General features: G+C 42.4%; 1 long non-coding RNA gene across 1 annotated transcript; it reads right to left on the reverse strand.

Annotated features, from left to right (window-relative positions):
- Positions 1-9,789: 9,789 nt before the first annotated feature.
- On the reverse strand, positions 9,790-11,929 carry LOC134483036 (uncharacterized). Its single transcript, XR_010059852.1, has 3 exons — positions 11,643-11,929; positions 10,702-10,921; positions 9,790-10,153 (listed from the first exon to the last, which is right to left on the reverse strand). It is a non-coding gene; the product is annotated as an uncharacterized LOC134483036 (long non-coding RNA).
- Positions 11,930-13,833: the final 1,904 nt, after the last annotated feature.

The following is a 13,833-nucleotide window of genomic DNA, read 5'->3' on the forward strand; positions in this document are numbered from 1 at the left end:
CTGACTTGTTATTCCTTTTTGCCATGGAGTCCAGTCCAATGTAGAAAGAATGGCAGGGAAATAGGGGTGACAGGGGCTCTCTGATGCCAGGCTCACTCCCACTGGGGATGCCCTTAGACACTGCCTGCTGTCAACTCTTCAAGTCTTGACTGCCTGGGGTTGGCCTCTGAGGATTCAAGTCATGCTCAGGGGTCCCCACACAGGTCCCTCCTCTGTGCTGAACTGTGTTGTTTGTGTCTGTCCAAGACAAGGCCTAAAGAAGTTTTCTAAATACATGGGGATGGGTAGCCCCAGAAATGTGAAGGCAACTATGTGAGGTCCTAACCCGCCCAGCCCCCACCCCAGCTTCCCCTTCTCCCTCCAAGTCGAGCACCTATGATTCCTCCGCTCTCTAGCCTTCCTCCCCCTTTATTTATGATACCTCTGGACACTTATTTCTTCCGCACGAGTGAATTTATGACTTTGCTTTTTAAACCCACACCCATTGCTAGCTTTCCGTGTAACTGGACTCAAAATACAATATTGTTCCTCACTGAATTAATGGTATGTATCCTGCACATAAGGGAAAGTCATAATGGGAAAGTGTCCTTGTTTGCATGCAAATTTATAACTCGCATGCACTTCTAATTCCCCTTGTGAGAACAGCTCCAGCAAGGAAAAAAAAGTGTAGGGTCATAGAAAGGGCAGCAGTAATGGCTCTGCTCAGGCTTACGCTGAAATCTGGGCTTGCTTGAGAGTTTCTGATCCAGGTCCACTTTCTTCTTCTTCTTCTTCTTCTTCTTCTTCTTCTTCTTCTTCTTCTTCTTCTTCTTCTTCTTCTTCTTCTTCTTCTTCTTCTTCTTCTTCTTCTTCTTCCTTCTCCTCCTCCTCTTCCTCCTCCTCCTCTTCCTCCTCTTCTTTCCCTCTCTCCCTCCCTCCCTCCCTCCCTCTCCTTCTCTCTCTCCCTTCCTCCCTCCCTCTCTCTCTCTCTCTCTCTCTCTCTCTCTCTCTCTCTCTCTCTCCCCTCCCCTCAAGTTTTTACATACCGCTTTGGCATATAGCACAAGTGAGTCAATAAATAATAAGTCCCGTGGTCAGCAACTCTATTTTAGTTTCTTTATTATCCCCCCCAATCTGGTTGAGAAAATCTGTACACCTAAATTCTTAATAATAACTTTTCCCTCCAAATGCAAAGATTCCCTATGATTTAGAAGGCTCCTTTGCAAAAGTCTGCTTTCTTGTTTGTATGTGCGTGTTTTATTTTGCGTACTGAGTTAGTGTGTTGAAGTCTTATAAGCTAAGGCTGTCACGATTTCCAGGAAAAGAAAAAAAAGAATGTTTGCGCTTGTTTAAAGTTCTGCTCTCAGATATGAGCAGAAAGATCGACCCTGTTTTATTACCTACTAACGACTTTTTCCCATTGTATTCTGGTTGCTACCACCTAGTGGACAATTTAATGAGTGGCTGTGGGGAATGCACGGTCCAAAGGCCCCTTCATAAACTAAAGTGAGCTGCTGCCACCTGGAGGTCACATTTATTATACCTGTGCTTACACCGCGAAGAAATTACACAGGAGGAAATGGGCACTGTGCGAATAGGTCAGGGGCTGAAAGCTCTTGTCTGCCCTTTGTGAGGCTGATTTTTGACACTATCTTATCTTTCTAGAAAAGACGTGTGACTGGCAGTGAGTCAGATTGACAAAGACAGAGCTAGAACCTAGGAATAAACTCTAGATTCCACTACATGCCATCTGTGACCACTAGAAGTCTCAATGTTCCTGATGCCACGCCCCTTTAACACAGTTCCTTATATTGTGGTGACCCTTGACCATAAAATTATTTTCATTGCTATTTCCTTGCTATAATTTTGCTACTGATATTATTCACAATGTAAATAATTGGGTTTTCCGATGGTCTTAGGCAACCCCTGTGAAAACCATGGCTTCAGAGGGTGACTAATTCCTCACTTCTTCAAATGGGTTAAATCTTTGCTGCTTCGTTTTAGATTTCCTACGGTCTTCTGTTTGTATACTGGTAGTTCTCTGCATTGGGGAGTCTTTACATCTTCTCAATCAATCAATCAATTCAGAGAATGTGTGCACATGCCCATGCATGCATGCAGTCCACAGCAGTATTTCAGGCATCCTCCTCCAGCACCCTCTACCCTATCCCCTCAAACCTGAGCCTGACAGCAGCCAGTCCCTCCCAGCGATGTCTGTCTCCAGCCTCCACAGCACTGGGTTCCCAGGCAGGGTTGGTGGAGTTCGCTGCTTTGGATGTGGGTTCATGGAGTTTGGACTCTGCTGCAGACTCTTTCACAGCTTACACACTCACGGAGCCATCTCTTCTGTCCAAATACAGTTTTTGTAGCTCCCTTTCTTCCTGAAATAATACTTCAGAATCAGTTTTTAAAATTCCTCCTCCTATTACTGAATAAATGTAATTTTGTCATATATAAGATTTCTCTTTTTGTTCAAACTGTAACTAGACAGGGCCATTAAATCTCAGCCTCTCTAAATTCTTACATTCACACCCACAGTTTTTTAAAGACAAGGTTCTTGTTTCCTTCCAAACAGTCACTTAGGGCAGACTCTGGCTCGACTTCAGGTGAGAACATTAAGCGAGAGGAACGGACTTCAGAGACTGAAGAAGTTTCTGCCAGAGTGGCAGCTCTTCACTCGTTTTATGAACATGGTGACTCATGTGCCTGATCAAATTTCCCTCTGTGCGAACGACTGGAAAAAGCCAGGGTGGAAATATGGCTTCTCCTCTCCAGAGTGTGTGGGACTTTCTTGTGTTCGTTAGGTGTTCAACCTTATCCTGGCCCAACATCTTACTCTGCCCAAATAGATGTGTCATCTCCTGCCAGCTTGATTTTCCCTGTCACTTTTTTGGTGTGCAGGGGGTGGGACAATACTCTATGCAATGCTGGCTGTCCTGGAACTCGCTGTGTAGACCAGATTGGCTTTGAGCTCACAGAGATCGGCCTACCCCTGTCTCTGCCTCTGCCTCCTGGTGCTGGAATTAAAGGTCTGGGCTATCACACATGGTCCCTTTCCCCCACTTTCAACTTCCTGACAAGATGCAGTCTGGAGATATATAGTGGTGTGTATAGAAACACATATTTGTGTTAATAAAATGCATATATTCATATATAGAAGGTAAACACAGGAACAGAGATGTGACTTCATTGATGATGCTTTTCCTAGCATGTATTAGCTTCTGGGTTGGATCCCAGAATTAAAAGAAAAGAAAGAAAGAAAAAGACTGATATTCAAAAGAAAAAATGAAAGTATAATTTTAAAGAAAGGAAGATTTAAAATGCACTCTAAAGCAAAGATTTGAATAGAATTTTTTGAATATTTGAATATAAAATGTTTCCCCCTAAGAATAACGCGCTAAGCATGTCCCCAGCAGGGGCACTATTCATGAGGCATTTGGCCTACACTCCCAGCTGGAAGAAGGTCACTGAGGATCTGTCCTTGGGGGATAACCTGCCTCTGACCCCAAATATAGGATGTTGAGTGTCCCCTTTTTGCGGTGCATTGAATATGAAGCTATGTGGGGAGCTCCCATGACTGGTCTGTCTTCTGCCTTCCTTCCAGAGTTCCTCAGAGCTAAATTTGTGAGCAGGCACAGCCAGCCTGGCTTTTCACACTCTTCTCTCCTGCTTGCCATTGAGTGATCTCCTCAGCCTTGACATGTCTTTGCTTGGATCCAATTGCATGGATAACTCTTTCTCTACCACTCCTAAAAGACCGTCACCATGGACATCTGGTGTCACACAGCACCACATCTGTCTGAAGTCCACACACCTGAGCCTCTGCATGCCACCTTGATGTAAAGTTCCCAGCAGCTAATAAATGTTGCAACAGGCCAACCCTGTCTTCTGCACTTAGTTATTTCAAAAGCTCCCCACCACCACCTCATTCCTTTTCTGTTGCTTTGAGAGATATACAGAACATGATTTCAAGGAAAGACGTTACATTTTGGAGCTGGTAAACACCTGGCTTGAATGCAGACTGGGGACACTCGGATCCTTTCAGGTGTTCTGAGTGATCTGATCGAAGCGTCACTATAATGAGGACTTTATGCACTTCAGCTGCTGATGACAAAGGGAATCTTTATATCCTCTCATCCCCATAGTCACTCATATACAATTTCCTCATCATCCTCCAGCTCCCGCCCTTCAGGGATTAGTAGAGAAGTTATGAAGGAGTTAAATAAGCAGGAACACAGCCACCCTGGGAATGACAGTGTACCCAGATTCCATCGACTTGTGCTGCTTCTGGTTAGATAGAGTCTTTGCAAAGTGGAGAGCAAACACCAGACCCCACTGTTAGGAACGACTGTGGGTTAATTACTTTTTTCTTGGTTAATGATGTTGGCAGGATTTCTGTTGCCTATCGCAGCGTAGAGGAGCACACCGGTTAATTTAACTGGCTTTCTTTTATAACTACTTGATCAATTAGATCTCTCTTCCTTAGAGTTCACCAAGGAGACTGTCTAGAGGTGAGCAGAGATGGAATCTACTCGAAAGAAAATCCAAACTCCCACAACCTGCATGTCCACATCTGCCTGGAAGGCTTTCAGGAGAAGATGCAAATTCTCATCGTCAGGTGAGTCTCCAAGGCACTGCCTCCTAGCAGAATTTGCTCCTGAATTTCAAATCTTTGTACCTTGCCTTTAAAACGCACATTTCTTAATTTGCACTGCTCACTCACTCAAACAACGTTCATCTTGACCCAAACGAAAAAGGAAAAGAAAAAGAAAAAGGAAAAGGAGAAGAAAAAGGAAAAGGAAAAGGAAAAGAAAAAGGAAAAGGAAAAGGAGAAGAAAAAGGAAAAGAAAAAGAAAGGATCACTTTTAATTTCCCAGGATCGTCTAGTTCATCCTGTACCACCAGGTGGCAGCCACGCGCCAAGATACAGCACCACCGCCGGCATACCCTCAGGGATTGTGCTTCCGCCCCATGACCGGAGAACTTCTAAAAGAAGAATGATTAATTGTGCTGATTATGTCCTGGAGTGGGGGGAAGGGGCCGTCCCGGATTGTCCAGTGTGCATCAGCACAGAAAGTGACAGTAATTAGGAGCCCATACAGAGAGGTTTTCAAATTCAGGAAGTTCAACCTGGGCACCAGCACTCATTAACCAAGTCCTCAGCAGTGTTTTTTACTCAGAACTAAGTGATAGCTTGTTAAAAGTGCGGACTCCAGGACAGCTGAAAAGGAACCTTCATGTTTAGCCAGCTTCTGGGCTGATTATTTCTGTCAAACTTCAGAAAAGATATTGAAGACTTCCCCTCCTCTCTTTCTAGGCAGTGTACCAAGAGTCAAAGGGCCCATGGTGGTTCTAGGGGACACTGACATACAAGCTGCCTCTTTGTTAGTGAAGACTCTTTCTCCTCTTAACTCTGTGGGGATATAAAATTCACAAGCAGTCCTGCGATGTTTAAAGCTGGTCTTTACTTTCTGTGTACCGTGTGACTAGTAAAATTTCAAATTAGTGCTGATTTTAAATCGAGCCTTAACTGTTTGCTATTGGTGAACTATTGGTCCGTACTCCATCATGACACATACCATAATGATCTTGTGCATCAGCTGGACTTGTATGTGATTCTGCCTCTAAGATTTTTTGTGTTTTTTTTTTTAAATGAAACAAGCTCAATTTATTTGACTTCAAACTTGTGTAAAAGGTCGAAATTCTAGTTGCTAATTTTAATGGCAAGAAGAAACAATCGTCCATCCCTAGAAATATTAGGTACTCTGTGTAAATTCAGTTCAGTCATCATGTCTAAGGATTACTAACTCATGTTCAAGCAAGTTCAGACTTTCATTCTTCTGCTTCTGCCGTTTCCCTCGGAGAGGGTTTGAGTCTAGGAACAGAATTCATTAACTAGGTGTCCATGGTGAAGGAGGTTAGAGTCTGTTTACTTACTTTGTGGCACTGTGCTGGGTGGCATTGGATCCCGGTATAGTACACCAAGCACCTGCCAGCACCTCCTATCTAAAGATCTATACAGCACGTATATAATATACATATACGTATACATATACACACATATATACATACACACACACACACACACACACACACACACACACACATATATCTTTGTTTAGTCTGCGTTCAGCCTAGTAACCTCTGGATACAGTCATTAGCCTAGTGTCCAAGCTATAAGTGCCTGTCGTAGAGGCAGCAGAATAGTAGAGACCCCTCCAAAGCTCCTCCCCGAGGCACAGAAAGTCTCAGGCGAGAGCAAGGCAAGGGGCTTTTAAAAATCCAAGGTCATTGTCTTTATTGCCCTCAGAACTCGGGGTATGGGGACCTACTTTGAAGTGTCTACCCTCAAGCTCTTGACTCCCCAAAGGCAAATCCATCTCCATTTCTTTGTTAAATGTTTTCTTTTTGCCTAGACCCATTTATCTATTTCTGCTTTTACATTCTTTGTTTCCCTGGGAGAGGGAACAACATGGCTGTGTCCTAACCTGTCTGTGTCCATCTGGAGCTTCAAGGGTTTTCACTCTTGTGAGCTACCTTGAAACTGCCTTGTTTTGTTATGAGAACTGTTCCTCCAAAAGAAGTCTTTTAGATTGCTTTCCTTGGTTCCATGTCTCTCCGTGCAGACTGAAGAAGTCAGATGGGACAAAACCAGATGTTCTATAGAGGGAATTGCCAACAGATCTCCCGCCTCACTTCTCCCTCGGTCTTGTGCTTGCGATCCATTGTTTTATATCCTTTATTTCTATACCATTCCTTTCTGGTGCCCATCCACAAAGGAACCCACTTTACTGTCTTCACTTGGACAGTACACAATTTGCAGATTTTCTCTGAAGTTGCAGAAGCCCTGTGGGTAACAATGAGTAAAATGTGTTTGATAAAGAGACAGACGCATGCCCATGAAGAAAAGATTAGCCAAGATTTGAGCTGACTTATACATGTAACACTGCCTTCATGAAGTAACTGTAGGTGATGGAATCCTGAATCTAATGTAAAACCCAAGAATCTATTAGTATTTAAAACTCAAAAATTTTCATAAAATTATACACACCCAGCCTTGATTGTTTTTTTTTCTGTCACTTATCTGTCCTTCAATAGCAATGTTACGCTTGTTTCCAGAAGGTTCTGTATTTGATCAAATAATTCTCACAGGTAGACTTAAATGAACTGCCATTCAAAAGTAGATGGAAGCTGAAGCTATTTTAGACTGTGATGGTTTGTATATGCTTGGCCCTAGGAGTAGCAATATTGGGAGGTGTAGCCTTGTTGGAGTAGATGTGTCACTGTGGGTGTGGGCTTTAAGACCCTCGCCCTCACTGCCTTGAAGCCAGTCTTCTGCTAGCAGCCTTCAGATGAAAATGTAGAACTCTCAGCTCCTCCTGCACCATGCCTGCCTGGATGCTGCCATGTTCCCGCCTTGATGATAATGGACTGAACCTCTGATCATGTGAGCTAGCCCCAATTAAATGTTGACCTTATAAGATTTGCCTTGTTCAGGATGTGTCTTTCACAGCAGTAAAACCCTAACTAAGACAAATACCATGGTTTTGTTTTAATCTGCAATTTCTCGGCTTTTCTGTCTGCAAGGAAATTTAAAGCAAGTATTCTGGGTCATTCTTAAATTATAAAAATGCATTAAAATTACTCACATTTAGTTTATATATTACCTAATGCTATCATTGTTGTGTAATGACTATGTTGAGAACCATTTCACCCAATGTTTTAAAATGGTTTTCACCATACTTTCATTTAAAATGCTCTAAAACTGTACCCTGTGTTCCCATTTTGTTTGTTGGCTCCGCAGACAGTATTTACTGCACCTGGTATTCAGGAGCTGAGATGTGGGGAAGGAAAGAGAGCTGATGCTTTTTCTAGAAAACACGTTTCAGGGTTAGTGAGGTTTAAAGAAAGAGAGCAGAGATACCAGTCAAACTAGTAAATACGGTCCTGACCTGAGTTAGGTTTTCTGACAGAGTAGATCAGTGTGGGAACTGAGATGGGTTTTCTTGGAATTCCATGTTATGTGAAGCATGGACTAAAGAAAAGAGACTTGAAAAACAAAGCCCAGAAGAATTCCAGGACCAAACCACATCTGATACAGTTCATAGCACAAAGGCTTTCCTAGAAATTATGGGAGAATATTTTAGTTAAGTAGGTTTAATCAAGGACATAAGCCACAGTATATCTCACTACAACTTTGTTTTGTTTTTGGTAAACAAAATATAATTTGTTATATTTTGACAATGACATTTTAAAAATAGTATCTGCTATTGACAGGTAACTACCTCTTAGAGTAGTTACCACCTGAGAACTGTCCTTCATTATCTCTCTGCAGCCTGGTAACTGCTCCCTCAACTATCCAGCTTCCATTTCGCTACCACCACCCAACTGCTAGCTACTAATGAGAATAAACCACTTTCACCTTTCAAAACCATAGCAAATGCCCCACCCGTAGATAATCCAAGGCACACCATGCCTGAGGACAGTGGAAATAATAGTGATGGCCCACACCCCCGAAGCCTGGGAGCCAAACGGCAGGACCCTTTCCACTGGGGATCAGAACACTTCCTGAGGGCAGATTCTCAGGTAAACACTGGAGGTCAAGGAGGTCTTCAACAAGAAGATTAGGAGAATGGGTATCCTATCCGAGAATAAAATGATTAACAGCACAGACATAAGACACATATTCTGGAAATGACTTGCAAGCAAGACACGGTTTTTATTTCACTGAGAAAACAAAAACATGCCTAGGAAATTCGCCTTCCTTGATACCTGTGTGTTTTGTTCCCCACCATTTTGAATTCAAGACCTCTCTGGTTTAACCCAGACTCAATCTCTCCCTTTGTAAATGGTTATCAGTTCTCTAGCTTCAAATACTTGCCCTCTGCTACTAACCCAGACCCCTCTCTCTTTTCTCTCTACCTTTGTTAAAATCTCTTTTCTGGCTGGATCCTTCTTCTTAGTAGATTAACATATTAAAGTATATGTTTTTCTTAAAAACAAAAACAACAAAAAACAAAACTCAGAATAAAAAAACAAAAGTCTTTCATTTGCTTTAAGACCGGTCCAGACAGCACATTTCTTTGCTTTTAAAATTGCGAGGATCTCTATGTTACCCAATGGGAAGCGCTCAATTGCAAGTGGTCAAGAGCATTTGCTAGCATGAATCTTCTAGAAAAAAAAAATGATCTCCTTTACAAAGCCGACTCTCTGGTCCTTAGGCATTTTTGCTGGATATTTAGTGCCTTAGCCTCCACATGCAAACACATCTTCCTCTCTGTTTCCATAGCTTCTCATTTAACCTCATTTCTGTAGTAATCTTATACTACATGAATTTGACTTCTACTTGCGGACAATTCCCAATGGCCAATGCAAGGCCTATCCTTGCTGAACCCCAGACCTGTCTCCCTTTGACATAGGCTTTCACTCACTGAACTCACTAGAGAACAAAGACAAGCAGCAGGAAGCCAAGAGTTCCAGCAGTGTTTATGACTGACACTTCAAGCTTTGGAACACAATATGCTGACATCTTCAGAGCACTGCAAGTTAAAGGGGGGAAGTATCAAGCTAGAATTCTGTAAATGTGTTGGAATCTAAAGGGAAATTAAAAAAAAATCTCTTACTCAAGTTACTCAGAGAAAATTCACTGCCTCTCATTTAGTAAGAAAAAAATTTAAAAATATTATTAATAAATATCAATTTACACCTGAAGTACAAATACAAATTATATATATATATATATATATATATATATATATATACACACACATACACACATATGTGGGTGTATTAATATATCATAAACATAGGGTAATTAGCAAAAATTGAGATAGAAAAGAAACGGAGCTCAAAGTGATAAATCAACACAGAAGATGGAGTAAGAATACAAAAGGTAAACTCACAATAAGGGGATTCCAGAAGATGTTTTAAACTATTTGGGGAATTGACAGCATTACTCTCCTATATACACAAAAGCACAAATGCATACATGTTAGAGATTCTGGTATTTTAAATGCAGCAGGTCCTGTGCCTGACCCCAGAGCCTAGGGCGCCAGGAACTCCTCACCATGAGAGATCAACCCAGTGGCTCTGGAGTTCATTGTCTCGTGACAGTGAAGATCAACACAACAGTGTGGACATCCATGGGGGTGAACACACCAGAGGGGAGCCTTACCTAAGAGCACAACAGAGAAGCAGGAAATTAATAGAATGTGAGAAATTGAAAGATGACATAAAGAAAAGATTGGAGCATGGCTCAAGAATGGGTCCAGGAGAGTTAAATCATAAATGGCATCATCTAGGGCAGTGGTTCTCAACCTGTGGGTAGCGACCCCTTTTGGGGGTCACCTATCAGATGTGGCATCACACATCAGATATGTACATTACGATTCATAACAGTAGCAAAATTACAGTTAGGAAGTAGCAGTGAAATAATTTTAAGGTTGGTGTCACTGCAGCATGAGGAACTGTATTAAAGGGTGGCAATGTTAGGAAGATTGAAAACTACTATTCTTGTGGCTTTTAAGAAACTATGACAGAAAACGGACAAAACCAAGTTAATCCCTCTGAGATTAGTCACACCTCGGGCTATGTGTGTGTGTCCACTGACCCAGTGGAGAGTCCACACATTCCATGAAGGTCTCTTTGCCCAATTAGGGAGTCGATGATCATGCTGCATTCACAGGCAGCTCCTGCAGTTAGAGTGAAATCCACTCTACTCACCTCTGCCTTCAGCTTTGTTGGTTACTGACCTGGACTGCCAGTTACCCGTGATTGGCTGCTGTTGCTGCAACTTGTGGGTATCTCACTTGAAGCTGTTTTCACTGTTCTTGCTTTAGTCTCACACCTAGTGGTAAGCTTGGAACTCCCATTACATCTACAACTCCAGCTGCATTCACTCGAAAGTAATTCGCTACCTACAAGATGGTCTAGGGTCTCTTTCCTGAAACAGGTGACAGCAGAGACCATTATGACTTTTCTGCTACAGTTAGCTGCATGAGAAACAAAATATATAAAAGAGAAATAGCTCCTAGTGTGCACATTCCCCAGTGGGGGCTCTCCTAGAGGCTATTGACAATGCTTCTCAGAGCCTATCCTCTATCAGGCCCACTTGTTTATCGGCTATCGAATGTCCACCTAGAAGCTTTGTTTCTCATCCCCAACATTACTACTTTTGCTGTTTTAACCATAACATTCCTTTAACCCCAGCACTTATTTCCTAAATTGCAATTCTTACCATGGATCTGACCCCTTTCCCTCACTACCTACAGAGAGCCAACTCCTGAAACACTTACATATAAAACTTAAATATGTATTTTTGAAGAGTTCTACTCTAATGTTACTCAGCCTATGATTCAGGATGAGAGTCAGGCTTTAGGGATGGACAATTTAGAAAACACTACCATTCTGATTGCTTAATTTCTAAGTTTCGGGGGTTGTGAAGATTAGAGATCAGTGTTGATACAGATTGTAGTTACAGTACGCTTCGTGCAGGATAGAACTTCAGTGTCTTCATCATGATAGCAAGGTGCCCAGGATTGTGTAGATCTCTGTATTAATTGTGTGTGTGTGTGTGTGTGTGTGTGTGTGTACCTTAGCTGTTTGACAGTTGTGATGTCTTTTGATTCATTGATGAAGAACAGTGAGAGAAAAGAGGTACTTACCTAATGCTATTTTCTTATCGGTGCACATGAAAATTCTCCTTCGATCCATTTCTTCCAGATATTTTCCAAGAATCCCCTCATATGTCCTTTACTGTCAAATGACTGTGCCTGTCTAATTGTCTGTCTACGTGAGAAAGAAGGTCACAAGACTGCTGTTGCATAACTGTCTCCTGAGAGGCGTCATACGGCAGTGACTGGAAACAGACGCAGAGACCTGCAGCCAAACAGGCAGAGCCTGGGGGAGTCCTGTGGAAGAGTGGCCAGAGGGGTCAAAGACGTCACAAGAAAGCCAGCCAAGTCAACTAACCTGGGCTAATGGGGCTCACAGAGACTGAACTGCCAACCAAAGGTCATTCGGGGGCTGGACCTAGACCCCCTACACATTTGTAGCAGATGTGCGGCTTGGTCTTCGTGTGGGTCCCCTAACAACTGGCAAGGAGGCTGTCTGGGACTTTATTGCCTGTCATTAGATCACCTTCCCTACCTGCACTGCTTGGCTGGGCCTCAGGGAGAGGATTGCTTAGTCCTGCTGGGACTAGATGTCCTGGAGTGGTACCCCCAAAATGCTTCCCTTTCTCTGTAAAGAAGGTGAGTGGATAAGGAGGGGCAAGGGACTTATAAAGGTGGAACTGGGAAGAGAGTAGAGAAGGGAGGAGGCTGTGATCAGGATGGGAAGTGAATAAAAATTATTGAAAAAAGAGAATTTGCATATATAGAAACTCAGCGTACTTTCTTCCCTGTAGAATCCCCTAATAGCATCTTTACTGTTGGCTTCATTGTTATTTATGATTCTGTATCACTCTCATTGTGCCTACAGGCAAGCTTGTAGTTACTCTATCAAATACATAATTGATCCTCTTTGATGATGACTGCCATATGTAAATACTCAAAGTGTGCAAGAAATTGTGACCAGCATATCCTATCTCATTCATGTTAAATGTATAATTTTGATCTCCCACATTTCTCTAGGTTACACATATTCATGGTACTTCTAGGAAGTGAATTCCCTTAATATTTACCACCCTCCCACTTTGCATACAGCATGAAGAATAAGGTTCTGAGTAGAATGAGCAGAATGGTAACCTCCAATTCAGCATTTAGAGGCTACTCTGGATTCTTAGATGACAGTTATGAAAGGACTGGGTCCTGAGACATGGCCCTCAAATCTCCTAAGTCCTCTGAAGAAATAGAGGATGTGGTATCTCAAGGAGGGCTTCTATGGTGCGACCACCAAGCTTGCAAGAGGTATTGAGTAAAGTATAACCATTCTATGCTCGCTGCCCTTGTATGCTGTAGACAAGTCATTCAGATGGGTGAGTCTTTCAGTTTACTTGAGAAAAACCACTCAACAGCACAGTGCTCTGAAATGTAGTTTAAGACATCATGTTGTAAACTTAAAAATAGAATCTCTCACAAGCTTATGTGTTTATGGACCTGGTCCCCACATGGTTGTACCATTTGGAAAGTTAATAGAGCCTTCTGACCTCAGGCCCTTCCTGAAAACGTAGGGTCAGAGTGTTGGGATTTAAGGGTGAGTCCATCCTGTGTCTGGTGAGCTCTCTGCTTTGTGATCAGTCAAGCTATGACTCCCTGCAGGCACTAGCCACAGCTCAGCCACCAACTGCCACATGTTCATCACCACTGGCTGCCATGTGCATTCCTCACAATGGTCTATGTCTTTCCACCATGACCCATGCCCCCACTTTAGTTGTACATGTCAGCTATTCTGTCACAACTAACAGAAAAAAGTCACTATGATTTCCAGGATCCATGTCCAGTTGTCTCCTGGAAGGAAGACACATAAAAAGTGTGTGGGTGGGAACAGAAAAGGAAATGACCTTTTTTTTTCTTTAGTGTGACAAAATCAGCTGAGTTAAAACTTCAAGTATTTATTTTTTTATTATTTATTTATTTATTTATTTTGAAGCACTGTGCATTCTTTATATGATCACAGACTCAGTTTCAGCCTGCCTTGGTTAAAATTTCTACTGCCCACACTGCAAACAACAAAAAATCCCCAAAGAAATATAGAAGGAACCTTACAGGAAAGCTTCAGTGCTAACTTGCTATCTGGATGATATTTACACTGACTTCCTGTCTACCCGAGTAATGAATTCCTGCCTTCAAGATTCTGCCCACTCCCATGTTACTGCAGAAAACTAATGCAGAGTCTCTTAACAGGTTCAAGCCA

The sequence above is a fragment of the Rattus norvegicus genome, chromosome 18, assembly GCF_036323735.1.
Source record: "Rattus norvegicus strain BN/NHsdMcwi chromosome 18, GRCr8, whole genome shotgun sequence".
Lineage (NCBI taxonomy): Eukaryota > Metazoa > Chordata > Mammalia > Rodentia > Muridae > Rattus > Rattus norvegicus.